A 16,417-nucleotide genomic window follows, 5' to 3' on the forward strand; every position below is an offset into this window, starting at 1 on the left:
ACGACGGTTTTCTCCTTCCGTGTCTTCGATTATCGATACTACTTTTTTTTTTAATTTCCTTTTTAAAATGTTCGACGAATGTGCGCGTATGGTATTTTACTTGTATTTTAAGGTACAAAGATCTTAAAGGTTCTTATGTTAAAGGAACAAATAAATTATTTATCTCTTTTGTAAAGTATTAAATTTTCATTTCACGATTCATTAATTAAATTTTATTTTAAACACATTTCATAAGATCATATATCTTGGTTAAAACAATAAATTAAGTTACATATTTTTTTTATTATCTACTTAGAAAATTTATAATATACAGTTTTCTTTTTCTCTCTTTCTCTCTCTCTCCCTCTTCTTCAAGCAAGCGTCAGGATTGCTCCAGAGTAACGTCAGGGTAAATAATTGCATACTATCAGATATCCCCTCTCTTTAACAAATAAATTACCATATATTATCCTCTTACAGAACTTATAATATATAACATTTTTGTGTTCTTTCTTTATTTTTCTTGGTCTTTTTCGCACGCAAGAGAAGGTTTTCCCTTAAATTTCTCTAAAGGAGAATTAAGTCGAGATTTTACCACAACCTTGATTATATTTTATCCATGTCTCGAACTCTCTCGAAACCTTGAAACGTAATACTTGTACTATAGTTGTGTCCGACACGGCGCCAAGGATTGGTAAGAAACTTATAATTAGCGAGGTACCTCGAGGTGCGTTACTACCAGACGCGTATGACTAACGTACGATTTCTCCTAGCAATATCATAGCTCAACCAATCCTTTCTATAAAGGATCATTAAATTTCTTTCTTTCCTTCAAGGATATACGAGGTTCTCTTATTAACACAGAAAATTCGTACCAGCACGTACCTCCTTGGAATTTTGATGGAACTTTAAAATCTTATTGTCAATAATTTGTGACACTCAAATATATGAACTAAGAAATTGTTTTTAATAATTTGCTGAAACTAGTTTTTATCTTTATTTTTTTTTTTTTCATTTTAAATGAATGAAATTTAGAAGGGAAAGTTTATTGTAATAAGATCATATAAAAATTTCGTATATTTTTAAAGAGCAAGAGAAGCCTGAAAATGGATCTTTCGAATAAAGGTCGAAGAAGGGTCAGGAGGTAACAATAATCTCGAATTAATCCGATAGGATGGGAAGGAATGTTAATTGATAGCCTTAATTATAACGCCCTACGAACTTACGGATCGAGGGTGTGCCACTTACCAGGCTACACAAAGTTATGTTGCTCGTTGAAAAGCGTGCTTAAAGTTCTTGAAGTATACTGAAAGGAGTGCTTAACCGCTAGTTCAACGAGCAAATCTGAAATGCGAAGAAAGAGAAGACTAAAGGAGCTGAAAGGAGATAGGGAAAGATAGCGAATAAGAGAGGGAGAAAGAAAAAGAAATAAAGAGTGGGAAGAAAGAAAAAAAAAGCAAGAAGAAAGGAGAAGGAAAAGCTAAGTATACGAGTCAAAGAAAAAGATTCTTTCTTATCCACTTTCTTCCAAGTTCGTTGAAGATTTTAAAGGGTCACGTATTCGGTCGGAAGATCGTCCCCTCCCCTCCTTCACCCCTTAAGTCTAATTGTTACTTAGTTTTAATTGCTACGAGTTGCATTATGCATAAGTAGTCCTCCTCCCTTCTCCATTCCTCCCTTTGACGAGCCTCCTCGAAAGAACGATCGTGTATCTTCGCGCGACCCCGCGAGTTTTACGAGAACGCGTGGATTAAATTGAATTAATTTTCTCCCTTCTTACCAGAGCCGCGAAATGAAAAGAGAGAAAGAAAAAGGGGGAGAGAAAAAAAGAAAACGGGTTGCTGTAAGAGGAGGATTCGTAATTAATTACAGGCTCACGCAAGACGTTCGATAAATGAATCCTTTTGAACTGCTAGGGATGAAGGAGAGATAGGGAGGGAGGATATCTTCTCGTGTGCAAACATTTTATTGTTATTGCAAGTTTTCGATCGTGACAGATCTATGAGGAAGGAAAGAAAATTATTTGAGATATTAGAGAAATTTCTCAAAAAATCTCTAAGCTAGAAGTGGTTGATGTTACACGTGAAGATTTCTTAACGAAAGAAAAAAAAACAGAATATATTTAGTACGTGGGCATATAAATAAGCATTGATGTACTCATATATGTACGTATATATGTGACTACATACTTGCATATATCGACTGCGAGTTTGTTCGTTGGTTTGTAGGATGAAAAGGAAAAGGAGGAGGAGCAGGAGGAGAAGGAACAAACCGGAGCGAGAATGCGAATTTGTACTTCCCTGCTGGTCCTATCTGCTTATCGATAGATTTGAAAGTCATGGCGCCGCGGTCATTTGAATTTCAGATGCGAGATCGGGAGCAATATGACAACCTTAGTCGCGTGGTTTACCTTCTAGGCTTACCGTTCGTACCTAAGCTATAAGCTCAGACCTGCTACTGTTGAAAGAGTAAAAAAGTAAAAGAGAAAGCAAAAAAAAAAAAAAAAGAAATGAAGGGAAAGAGAAAAAAGAAGGACATGAACTAAAGTAGAGGCTGTCGTAGATTAATATACTTTTTGCCATTCTCCGGGAGCGGGAAAAAAATTTGAAAAAGAAGGGTCGTATATATGTAAGTACTTACATCATTCACACTGATTCGTATAATGACTACGAAAGTTCGTTGGATGTTCCTTGATGAAATCAAGTATAGTTCGATTAAGGAAGACCAAAAGAGAAGATGAGAAAGAGGGACAGAAAGGGAGAGAGAGAAAGAGAAGAAAAATAACGAGTAAGAAAAGAAAGAATGATCGAGGAGGTAAGAGCATGCACAAAAGGAGGATTTTGCATGTCTGATTACTTACGGTAAAAGGTCTTTGTGACTTGGATGAAATTTTTTCGACGAAAAACCATTCAACTTCATAGAATAGTTCTATCGAACGATCGAAGCCACGTTCTCAGCTTCAATCGTTTCTTTTACCTCGCACCTTCACCGAAAGCTTTTTACTACACAAATACTTTTTAACCTAGAAATGGGTTCATTATGATCTTTCTATTTTTTTAACTTTTTTATATTCTTTTTTTTCTGATTCACCGATGATAGATTAGGTACGTTTTGAGATGTAATAATAGTCTATTTTCAAGCTTCAAATGCTCATTATCTATCAATTCGATCTAATATATTATAGATATATTCTCATTTCGATTAAAGTCTCCTTATCAGGCCAAAATTATCATTTGGTGTTTCGTTATATAAAGTAGAAAAATCATATTTTTCAAAAAGATAAACTCAATATTCATAAACAAGGAAGAAAGTTAGGGAAGCGTAAGAAAATATATACAGGTAATGTGCTTTTTCACTCCGCCTATATCGAGTAATACGAATAAGCCGTGCCATAACGTCGGTACCGCAAAAGGTTGTGCGCGGTAGTCTTTCTTTTGTTAAACTCCGCTCGATGGAAAGGAGAAGGGTGAGGAGAGGTAGAACGAGAAAAAGGCGTCAGCCGTGAGAGGGCACATCAGTGGGAGCCATGAAATAATAATGGTATATATAAAGTGTAATTTAGCTAAACGTATGCAGCGTTGTATTGAAGCTCCACTGCGATCTCAGGGCCGTGCCTAGTCTTTGCCAACTTATATTTCATATGATATTTTCTTCATCCGACTTCCCCTATCCCTCATCAAACAAGAATTCTTCGATTATTCGAAACAGATATCCTTTCAATATCTTTTTTCACATTTTTTTTTCTTCATTTTTGATTCGCTCCGATCAATTGAGAATAGTAAGTGTAAGTAATAAAATAACGAGATATCTTGAATAAATATTTTTATTTTTGATATATATACCTAATTGAATTCACATGTAGTAAAATTACGCAATAGATGAATGTATTTAAATCGTAGATATTCATGATAATTTTATCGAACACAATAGGTAACTTATAGATTAGTCTTACATTAGTGTTTGCGAATGTAATTAACCGATCGTTCGATTCATCGAAAGACAAACATGAAGTATCTATCCTTTCACGAATCGAATATCCGCATAGTTCTTACATTAGTCGAAGGTTTGGTTGGAATATCCATACAGGGGCAAAACGTATCCCGAAGACAATAGCCTTGGATATAATGCGATCGTAAATCCTATTATCTTCGAGGACGCAATTTGTCGCTTCTTTAATCGTAACCAAGGACGATACAATCCTTGATTCTAAAAAGAATACGATCATTCTCTAGATCATATATCTATTAAACATTTAATATTAATAATTGAAATTTATTTGATCGTGTTTAGATTGTAAAAGTTATTGAACGTTTTCTATTTTTCATTGTGTAGTATCTCATAAACATCATCGATATAATAAAGAAAATGAAAAGAATGTAAGAGATAAAACGAATAAATAATTTTAGTTTTATAAATCAAAGAAAAGATATAAACACGTACGAGTGATCTAATGTAAGATAAATACGTACCGATGTAATAGTGATTAGGATGGGAAATTTGGAGGTGCCCCTCGTGTAGTGACATTTTTGAAATTCTACAGGCCCATCCCTGAGTTATGCCACGAGATGGATAGCTCGGGGCCCGCGGTGAGTAAATTACAAGGTAAGACGGAACGCCAAGTCCCTCCTTGCTTCTCCAGTCGGTCTCTTACCTCCTATCCCTTCCTCTAAAAGTCTCTCACTCTCCTTGGTCGTTCCTCCCCTTTCCTCTTGGATCTTCTTTGCTTCTTCCCTACAGCACCTTTTACCACCATCGACTTCTCTCGATCGCATTGGGCCCTTTTGGGCTGAACATCCCACGAACGTCCAACACTTTCGGCTTGGCTATGATACACCTTTGACGTGGCTACCGTATTGCGAGATCTTCTCTTCTCTTCTTCCCCCTTTTCCTTCTCTTTTTTTTTCCTTTTACGTCTCCCTTCGTCCCTCAGCATCCTAATAAACCTTCTTTTACTTCCTTTCTACCTCGCAACGTTCCTCTATCCTTTTTCTTCTTCCTTGTCGATTCCGTGCCTACTTCTTTTATTCTTTATCGATATCTTCTTCCCTTGCTTTTGTTCTCCTTCTCTTTTACTTTTTCTTGGTTTTTTTTAATTTTTTTCTTTCTTTCTTTCTTTCTCTCTTTCTTTTTTTCTTTCTTTCTTTCTTTCTTTTTTTCTTTCTTTCTTTTTCCTCCTTCTGTCGTCTTCGAAACCTTAACCAGTCGCTGCTATTTCTGCCAAACCTTTTTTGGTTGCCCACGCAACGCCTTCGGTATCGACGAATTCTTTTGTATCGAACGAGTCTTTTACAAACGAAGATATTTTATCTTTGAAAGATCGATACATTTTTTTTGAAAATAAAAAATATATTGATCATTTTAGATCGTTTGACTAGGTGAAAATTACTTTTTATAATTGATCTCCACTATGCTATTCGCAAAAGAGTAAATAGAAAAGTTAAATGGAACATGCGTATTATATATGTATCGGATTTTGATGAACCTTCAATGGCCGACGATAATGATATTTTAGTCATCCAGCCGAAAAAGATTGAATGGTTCCATACGTGTCCAACGTCCGAGAAAAATAACATTTTATAACAGTTAATGGTATTTCATGTAATACAAACGATGAATACAATGTTACAACGATTCTCGTGTATTCTGAATTTGAAGCATCAATTTTTAGGGCACTCCCTTCTATAGCGATTTGAATCCTTAAATTGAATTCTCTTTTAATTATCGTTATCGCATAAGTTTGGGCTTTATTGTAATGTATGCTGCTTAATTTATAATATCTATTTTTACATATTAATTTTGTATTTATAAATATCAATTCAAGTTTTGATCTAATACTTTTAAAAAAGGGAATAAAAGATTTCGATAATAGACGAATGATTCCGATTCGTTACTGACAACATATGGGAACGTAAATGGTAACACAAAATTCGTGTGACACGTGCGTGGAAAATTGCGCGTTTAGGATCGAATCGAAGGGGAAATTGTAATAGTCATTTATATCGTGACCATTTCAATAAAGCGTTATGCGATTTGGTAAGGCGACGAGAGATATCTTCATAATCCTTATTCTAGAAATCTATTTTGTGACTCACTATAAACGATTCGTTACATACGATCAGGTTATATATTATTGAAATAAAAGAAACTGAATTGAAAATCATTCTTAATTATAAATATTCTCACTCTTCTTGTATTGTTTGTATATAAACAGAACTTATTAATTAGTATAGTTTTATTTTTTCATTATTCAAATGAGAGATTCACGATGAAAGAAATAAAAAATAACACCATTGAGTGCCCGTTTCGGTTGTCTCTCATGATTGCGAGAAAATTGTCTACCATTTTTGATAAGGCCGTTCAAACCTGTTCCTTTAAGGTATTTCAGCATGTCTATCAAGTGGAAGACGGATCGATATATATATCAACTTTCTTGTTTCGCACGACTTAAGTATCGTGTAATGATGAACAGAAAAACTGTCTTGCGTGAAATGTACATTTTTCTTTCTTTTTATAACATCCTGGAGTTTCGCAAAACAATCCAAAGTTCTTCATTTTTATTTTTTGATCTCATAGAAATATGTATATAAATACATTTATACAAAAAATATATGTATATAAAAAAAGTAAATTAAGAAGATGAACAATTTTGTTTTGAAAAAATAAACGAAAATAATTTCAAGAATTGTTAATTAATTTTTCGAGGATTACTTAAGAAATGAATTTTATTTTCTTATTTTTGTTATATATATATATATATATATCAAAAAAGAACAAAGAGGGTCACAAGGGGAAGATCTCGCGCAAAAGCCGCACGTGCCGTGAACGACGAGAAAAGAACGTTATTACGCTTTGACGTAGCTCGACGCGATATTACCACGTTCAACCTTTAATCGACGAATGTAGCCGGCGTTTACATCTGTACGTGAGCGGCTTACAACGCTGCGCCCATTCGCGAGTCGCAAATTCCGATTGCTCGTTCGACGGTTCAACGACGTAGCAACGAATGAGCTGCCGAGTTAGTTGCATCGTTTGCTTTCATCAACATTTATATATGCATACATATATTATATTAATATACGAGCATTGAAATCGATATCGCTTGGGAGGAAAATTGATGTCCTTTTAAACATAAGATCATAAGTTCTTCCGATAAAGTTAAGTGTTTTTCTTGAATCCCAGAGCCGGTAAAAAATTTGTACAATTTTCGAATTCTTTTTCGGAATTTCTATTGGTGTTCGCTTATTATTGACTCTTTAAATTCACAACTTCTCTTTTAGTTAAAAATCGTCAAGCCTTCTTTCCTAGAATGATTGAAAATTTCTACGAAGCATTTAACAAGTCTTCCTCCACCACTGCCACCTCCTCCTTCACCTTTACGACCGTAAAGAGGTAATCATTTTTCGAGATATCGATTTTATTCTGAAAGCCTCGGTGAAATATTGAAATGGTCTTCGTTCAAGCTTCGGATCGAACTATATACGTTCTATCGTTGGGCCATCCTTAATTACGCGAAAGATTAAATTGAATTCTTGTAAAACCTATTAACGAAGTGGATTGGGATCGAATCGTATCTATGACATTCGCATAGTTCGATTCACAGCTGCAGAATTTCTAGCTCCTCCGATCGAAGCTTCTGAAATTCCAAGGATTTCTCTCGGCTGGCTTCATCGTGTCGGATTAAATCAGTTATTCGTTTATGAGTCATCTCCTATTCCTTTCTATCTTTTTCTCTCTCACTCTTGTGTAAACTTAAGTTTCGTGCTTCGGTAGAAATCAAAACTACAAGTTCTCAAAAGTATCGAAAGGAGACCGAAAGAAAGACGAGGACGAGGATGAGTAAGGCGACGTGTGTCCGTACAAAGAGACGTAAGAACTATGCTCTTTTCGTTTTAAAAAGAGAGAGAGAGAGAAAAAGAAAAAAGAGTAAATTTGAAAAAGGGTGGCCTCTTGAAGAGGCAGGGCCAGTTCAAGGATAATTCTGTATCGTAAATTCATCAGTATTATGTCCGATTAGCATACCAGCCGGGTCACGGTTCATTGTCGCCTTCGAGTACCTATCATCCCTTTTACAGGGATTTAAAGATATACCTCCGTCTTCTCGGCTGACTCTGCTTGACTTAACCTCAAGACTGCGTTTGCTATAGAATTTATGTCGTGAGAAGAGAAAATAAGAAATATAGAAAGTGAAACGAAGAAAAAGTAATAATATCTTATTACTATTACTATTATTGTAAAAATAATTAAATATAAGTTTTTTTTATTTTATTATCGGTAAATTATGTATTACTACACGAAACTATACTTTTTTAACAAAAGATACTAACTTCTTCATTCTACCTATTCAAAGGCGTGCGAACATTTGTTTACACCTGTTTATGTACACCCACAGAACGCTATCTACAGGATTACACTCTCCTTCTTACAATATATATATCTTTTTTCGAGATATCGATTTTATATATATTAATATATAAATATAAATCTACATACTTTATACTAAGCAATTATAATTACTAATATGTGAATAAAAATAATTGCAAATAAAAATAACAGGACAAATTTAATATGAAAATAAAAAATAAAAAAGTAATATGACATATGTATGTCTTGTTATATTAAAAAAAAAATACATTGTAATTCGAAATTTGTTGGATATAGTGATGTCATTTATTATTGAACAATTCGATACAAAATTCCATTCAAGTGCCAAGAGGGCTTTTGCCAATTTTCGATCAAAAGTAGAAAAGGAGAAAAATATTACAAATGGAAGTTTAACCACGATGCATGGGATATGCGTCGTGCCTTATGCCAATGGCTTATGGCTTATGGAAACGCATGGTCGCTCGCGCGAGACACATCATAAAATTCCGTCGCGTCAGCGTGATATCACGAGGATACACCCAGGAGAATGATCCTTCGAGGTTTCGAAGCTCTGGAAAAATCATGCTTTGTCGAATGGGATAAAGTATAAGTTAAAGTATCTATTCGTATGTGTTTCTCGATTAGTCACGTTCATCGATTATTATTGTTCGATATGTATAGAATCTTCTTCTTCTACTTATATGTGGTTTTACTATATGTAAAGAATAAAAAAAATGAAGGACAAAGAATAAATAATAAGAGACGTATCGTCCGAAAACGTCTCTCTCCTCGATATGTAATTCGACGGAATCAAGTCGGACGTTGAAATACGCTTGCAAAATTACGCGTCGTCATCTCGGCGAGAAAAGGCGATAACCATCTTTTTCGATTAGTCACGGTTACACCACTTAAAGTAATGATCGATGACGATTTTGTTGGTGATTCGATGGTTTCCTTTTTTTTTGGGTTATCACATCAACGAGTACTTTTGTGAGGGTTACGAAACGAAAGAGAGAAATAAAGAGAGGGGGAGAAAGAAACAGAAAGAAAAGCACATACACGTACTTACACATACAGAGAGATAGAGTCAAAGCAGAGATAGAAAAAAGAAGAAAATAAAAAAAAAGAAATTGAATCTTTGTGACGGGGACGCAGCTGGCACGGATCAAGAAGCAAAAGTATTTAATATCTTCATCCTGAGAGCGATTGTACGCACTGTCCTGCAACGGAGACGGTTATGACCGCGTTTCGAAGCTTTCAATTACGTTCTCAGCACTTTGTAACTGGCAGGCACCGTCGAGCCTTTCTTTCTACTAGGATGCCTTTCCTCCTGTCAAAATGAAAAAGAAACTCGGTGTTGCGTGAAGCGGAAAGGCTCTCTCGAATCTCCGACTTCCGTAGGTACTCGTGGTTTTTTATTTATTTTATTCCGGAAGGGATTGCTACGCAGGCGTCGAGCTGTTAATACGCTGATAGATACAAGCTGTTAAAATAATCGTGTGATTTCTTCAAAAACGTGTTCAATATTGGTAGAATTATTTTTTACATCAACAATGTTTTATATTTAATTTTATATTTTTTTAGCATTTTTTATATTTATATTAATTTATAATAACCTTTATTGTGATGTTATTGACTAGACGTGATCGTGTAAATAATAATGGAGTTTGATTGAGTTAACAGGTATTACAATATTGACATTATCGATAATTAGATTATACGTATTGCTGATAGATATGTAAGCCCTAGTTATATTAGAAATTATAAGATTATTCTATCTTGATTAGTTTTTTAGAATTACACCTGCGAATATAAAGCGAATTATCTCGTATTTTTTAGTTAGGACGATTTTTCCAATCTTTTTCCTGAGGCAAAAATCCTATTAAATCCATTTAATCGTCGAAAACAAATTACGTTATCGGATATCTAAGCGCGTTTGTCCGCAATAATTGGGAATTATCGATTTACACGTATCCACTAATTTCTCATATACGTTAATTAGCAATTTTTGAAAGGATAAAAACAAATAATAGCTTTAACGATATCGTCGTTTACATTCTCTTTGTCATCTGCTTTCTTCCTACCGTTTGCTAGGTAAACATAGTTTGGTTGATAAACGTTAGGGTTATTGCGAGGGTTGCCAATAAAATAGTTGTTCCAAGGGAATGAATGGCTCCGGTCGGAAAGTTAACTACCCCTCTTGAGTACCCCCTCCGCGGAAACTATCAGCGAACAATTCTGAGCAAGCTAGGAATGGTACCCACGGGAAGTGGTGCGAAGTATAACGTTAGAAGGAAAGAGCAGCCACGTCTCCGTCTCGTGGTGCTCTTCGAGATCGAAAGGAAAAAGAGAAGAGAGAGAAAGAGAGATAAAGAGAGAGAGAGAGAGAGAGAGAAGAGAGCTCAAGGGGGAGGGAGGTGAGATGAAATAGAAAGAGACAGAGGCGGAGAAAGAGAATAAGGAGGAAGATAGTTGCTGGAGGGTCGCACGAGCCCTATTATCGGAAAATTAAAGGCAGTAACTCATCTCGAAGCGACTTCTATTGGACTTTCCCTGAGCAGGACGGTCGATATTACTTTCGATATGAACGAGCCACTAAATTAATATCCACAATGCACTGGCAATTACGAACGGCCTTTACGATCTCAGACGTAGTGAGGTAGAGCATGCAGCCGTTCGGTGCCAGCCAGCCAACCAAAGTACCACGAGACGTCAGGAAAGCCGAAGTGTAGAGCAAATGGCTCGAGCATATGCGATATTCAGGGCGTACTCAAGGGTCCGTTCATCAAGCAACGTTCCAGGTTGATGCTGAGTTAGTGCACCGTGTCCGGAAAAACCTCATTTCCTGCACTCTCCCTTTTCTCTCTCTTTTTCTTGTTCCTCCCTTTTTTCTCGCATCTTCTCTTAGGTGCGTCTATTATTTTCTAAATAAAAAATAGGGAGGGAATTCTCTTTTACACACACTTGTAGATACGGTATTTACTTTATAAGATAAAGGCGGTATCTATCATCGAAATTTTCTTCATTTCATCCTTTATTTTGGAAATTATAAAAGATCTTGCTTGTGTTGTTTTTCGTTCTTGCCATCGACGTGATTATTTCTTTCCCATTATTTTTCCTGCTTTTGTTTGAACGAGAACAATGGAGGGAAGTCGTGCATAGATGTCATTTGAACTTATCACCCGAGTTCCGAGAGGAAAAAAAATCGAGAGAGAAAGAGAGAAAAAGTGAGGGAGAAAGAGAGAGAGAGAGAGAAATGTCATTAGACGTTTTCCTCGTATGCTTCGAGTTTCTAAGCTTGTATGAGAGCGGTAGACCGACGCGGTAGGTGTTTTAGGTTGTTAGTACGAGGGCATAAATATGTAGGGGTCTTACCCCGAGTGTTTCGTAAAAGGGCAACCTTCGTGACGCGTTAACGTTCGCCGCCCTTCGTGGTCACCAGTGGAACGCACGTTCGACCTCTCGAAAGGCATTGAGGGTCGTTACGACTGTCGCCGACTGTTCGTTCGCTTACTCGTTCGTTCATTCGTTCGTTTACTCGTTCACTCATTCTCTCACTCGCTCGATCGACCACTTACCAGGCGTGTTTAATTTGACGATTTTGTGAGTTTCGCTTGATTGAACGAAAAACAAGATCGCACTTAACGAAGGACCGACCACTCGTTAGATGATTTTTTGTCTCTTTACAAAATCGATAAACCTGACGGAAAAGTATGCTTAAGAAAAAACCATACTTTTGCACGCTCCAATGGAAGAACTTCTACTTTCCTTTCCATCTTCTCCACTGAGAGACCGTACGATATTTACTATTAATCAATTTGTTCTTCTGCTATTAAAGTTCACTTTATATTTAAAAACCAAAATTGTACAGTTTTTTCGAAGTACATCTATGCCAAATTGTGGGAGTTGTCTTCTTTCATTTTACACGAACAGCAGGTAAAAGCAAAAACCTCATGCTGTCTGAGGAACGTCAGTTACCAACCTGTAATAAAATAAAGTATTTTTAAGAACGTTTCTGAAGTTTGTTCATCATAATAGTACTATTATTATATTGTAAAGAAATAATTTGCAATAAAATCTATCTGGTTAATATCAGATAAATTCAAATTACAATTTACAACATAATATATAATAAAATCTAATAGCGTCATTAAATATTGTTCGAGTATCTCACAGCGACTTGCAATCACAAGTAAAACTTATCTTCTTATGTTTACATTTATTTTTCCTCATTAATACTAAAGATCGAAAAAATTAATAATTCGAGAACGTAGTTGTTGACTTCTACAAGTTGCCAGGTTGAAAATGTGGGATTAAATAACTTATTTTCAATGAAAACACCAGAATGCTACTGCTGTACCAGTCGATGGTGTATGTTTATTGCAGATAACGAACGGAATCTCGGAGATTTCTTTCCGTATTATTTCGAAATCAATAGCATCTAAAGCAAACAGTCGTCGAATGTGGAATCGTCGTTTTCGTGCTTTTTGACACCCAAACAAGCGAGTTCTCGAGGAATGCCAAGGATTTCTCTCTTTTTTCTTCCTTTTTTCTTGTTTTCTCTCTTTGAAATATCGTGCATTTTCATTTCCCCTCATCAGCGAGAACTTTAGAATGTTGTAGAAGCAATTGCGAAATTCCTTGAGCTTCCAGGGTTGCATCGTTGAATGGCTGAAGTCTTGAAAATACCTGAAAAGCATCTCGTTTTTCCTGTACCGTTTTCCTTATCCAACGTTCGTTGTAATTCTTCTTTGTGTTTCCGTAAAGCATCATTTCGTACTACTTTACCAACAAACATAACTTATGCAAACGAACATCTCATCTTCACCTACGACAACAATTATTTAGATTGCAAAAAAGTTTTAAATTCGACTAGTAAATTGAAATGCTATTTTTTAGGTGTTTCAACAAAATTGGGTCGACGAAAATGAAGGATAACGTTGGATGGACCTTGTTCTATTTTCCTATTTTTACCAAGCGAGATATCAAAAAGTGATATCGATTTAAGAACAAGGTTACATCAGACTAAACCAAAACTCTTTCGGATTAGTAGAATGGGATTGGCGACACAGCGTTACGTCCTCCTCTTCTTCCTATTGCTCTGACTTCTGCAAGCACGTGGAGGAATAGGCAAGTCAGACTAATGGTCATGGAATCGCATCAACGAAAATATATTTTCAAGTTGCAGTTGGGGTGAGGCCAATTACGCGTAATTCAGTTCCGCGGAGTCGTCTCGCGTTTGTTACGGTTCTTCGTGTTCTCTCTCCCTCTCTCTTTCTCTCTTAATCTCTTTCCCTCGATCTCTTCACCCCTTTTGGTTCAACACCGACGGGTCGACTCATGCTTCCTAATCGTTTTAACTTACGTACACATGTGCAAGGGCTTGTGCTTGGAAAATCGTTAAAACCACTACGAGATCTTTGCTTTTTAAGTAATAAATAGTAGAGATAATTGATAGAATCCTATACATTGTCGTATCATTTATTATTAACTAGTCATAAAAATTGTTATAATTTATCTATATTTTTATATGTGAAAATTCAGTGTCACATTATTGGTTTCCAATAAACTTCGAAACTACTGAATCGATCTTTATGAAATTTTTTTTATTTTATTTGATTTTTTTCAACATAGGATATAGGATAATTTTTATCGAGATTATTATTATTTTGAAGTGAAAACTTCTTTAGAATGGGTGTGATTTGAAAAAATGTAACGAAGCCTTCGTAACGGACGCTGTAGTAGGGGGAAACGGACGTTGTAGTAGTGAAAAAAGAGAAAAAGAGACAAACATATAGGATTGAGTCTGCAAGAGAATGAGACAGAATATAGCTGTACAGTTTTTCCTATTCTCGGTCTTTGATTCGTGGTCCCCACTCCTGGCTACTAAGCTTTGTATGTGTGTGTTGTGTGTGTTGTGTCAAAACAAAGGCAAGCTCTGTTCGTGGCTTAATGTTGCTACGTCAGAGCGTTGCTATAGTAACCATCAACGGTTTTTCACAAACAACTAAACCATACTTTGTCCGTTCGTTACAAAAAAAATGTCTTTCTATTTCTCCATTGAACGTCTTCGACGATACATCTAAGACAATCTGTGAAGAAATAACAAAACAAGCGATTAAGAGTTGACGAAATTCTATAACAAGCGACTAAGAGTTGTCGAAATTCGACAAAGAAGGCTAAGTACCACACTATCATTTATATTTATTTTTATTATTATAATTATTATAATTATAAATAAGATTTCGTCGTTGCATTTGTATATAGGCGAAGTCAAAGTAAGGTAAGCTACGTGTTCTATATTTGCTTGGACAACATTCAATTTTTATTTAATATTTCTAATATATAAACTAGGGTTTTTAAGGAAGGGAAACTTTTCTATAACAAATAAATAAGGTTTTATTATCCCATCTATTAGGTTCGATCACGTGTTTTATTTCTTATTGTAATTTCTCTCATTTTCCCTTATCATAGCTTTTCGTTTAGGCCAGAAGACTTTTTTTATATATATATATTTATCTAACAATATAAAAAATGCCATCAACCAAAGACAAAAAGTCTGAAATTAAGGAGAAAAACACGATAAGGAAGATTCCAAAGAGTTCAACGGAACGTGTTCGTGCATTTCGTGCACGGCAGAAGGCGTTATTAAATGTGCAAAATAATATCACTAATGTGGGTAATAATGCGTCCCTTGTTAGAAATAGTGAAAACGATCATCGTAAGTCATTAAATAGCTTTCAATCAATATATTTCTTTCTTAATCTTATAATATATATATATATATTATATTTATATATTTATATTAGAAATATATATGAAGAAATTATATTTAAAATACAAAATCTTAAGCATTAAGTTTATTTCTTGAATCTGTTAACGACTCATATAAAGATATGTATAATCAACAAATTATAATTTGAACGAAATGGATAATGATGAATTTAGGAACAACCATACGATAAACATTGATGCGATTTCCCCTTTTTAACAATCCTCTGTCTTAATCAAGATATCGTCATTTGACGGGCACACGTCATCGAGGAAAAATGAACGACCAGACGACTCAGCCAACGATCTCATTAAATATTCACCGTGCGACATTAGGGTCCTACCAGGAGTAAAGTCGCAACGTCGATTCGGGTGTCGATTCGACCGTCGTTTCCACATATTGCAGGCGGTACGTCTAGACTAATGTCGATATATAGCAAGAGAAAAAGAGAGAGAGACAGAGAGAGAGAGAGAGAGAAAGAGAGTGATGCCGGGATACTACGTGTTTGCGTTCACACGACTGCATATGCGAACGATCTCACCGATTCGTCATGATCACGGGCGTGTCCGCAGGATCGAACTTTACCATTGTCCTCCCAGCATAGTATCGACTGTGCGTTCGTTCCCTTGATTAAATCTATTTTGGGTAATCGACGGTATAAGAAGGATGACCGTAGTGTAGGTTGGTTTGGGCTGTCTTGCGAACCGAGAAAATACGAGCTCACTTTTCCTATATATTTTATCCGAGGTCTGCAAATTTTTACCAGTATTTCATGTCGACGATCATTGTTATAACGCATAATGTTAGGGACACCTACGCGTCTAATCGACCATACGACCTTCCTTCTTATTCCCCTTACCCTTTTCTCTCTATCCCTCACACTTTCTGTGAGATTAATTTGCCTAGGAACAAAGAAGCAACATCTCATCGTACTTCATTTCTGACAGCAGCCCATAATAAACGTTTATACGTTATCGTACAAGCATATTGCTTTTCACGCTTGAAATTGTATTTCTTTTATATCCTCTTTCAGTTCCAATTATTTGATCTGGGAATGGTTTCTACGATCTCACGTCGTTCGAAGTAACTTCGTTTATATTTGATCTTAAGCTCGTTAAATCCAAACGTCCAGTATGTATACTTTCAAACAAGTCTCGATACCTATGTACCTGTGTAGATCGATCCTTTCTCCGATCGTACGAGATCTCCTGATCGAATTGTCATTAAATGGTAATAGCACTAAAACCTGTGACCCGATAGTAGCGACAGTAGCGCTTTGAATCTTGTAGGGGAAGACGAAAGAAG

The 16,417-nt window shown here is 35.7% G+C and overlaps 1 long non-coding RNA gene across 1 annotated transcript; it reads right to left on the minus strand.

Annotated features, from left to right (window-relative positions):
* Window positions 1–3,786: 3,786 nt before the first annotated feature.
* LOC149030946 (uncharacterized) lies at window positions 3,787–8,445 on the minus strand. Its single transcript, XR_016178160.1, has 2 exons — window positions 4,449–8,445; window positions 3,787–4,185 (listed from the first exon to the last, which is right to left on the minus strand). It is a non-coding gene; the product is annotated as an uncharacterized LOC149030946 (long non-coding RNA).
* Between the last annotated feature and the right edge of the window lie 7,972 nt (window positions 8,446–16,417).

Source organism: Polistes dominula, unplaced genomic scaffold, assembly GCF_049000335.1.
Source record: "Polistes dominula isolate Pdom_NZ unplaced genomic scaffold, Pdom_raw_medaka contig_20, whole genome shotgun sequence".
NCBI classification, from domain to species: Eukaryota; Metazoa; Arthropoda; class Insecta; order Hymenoptera; family Vespidae; genus Polistes; species Polistes dominula.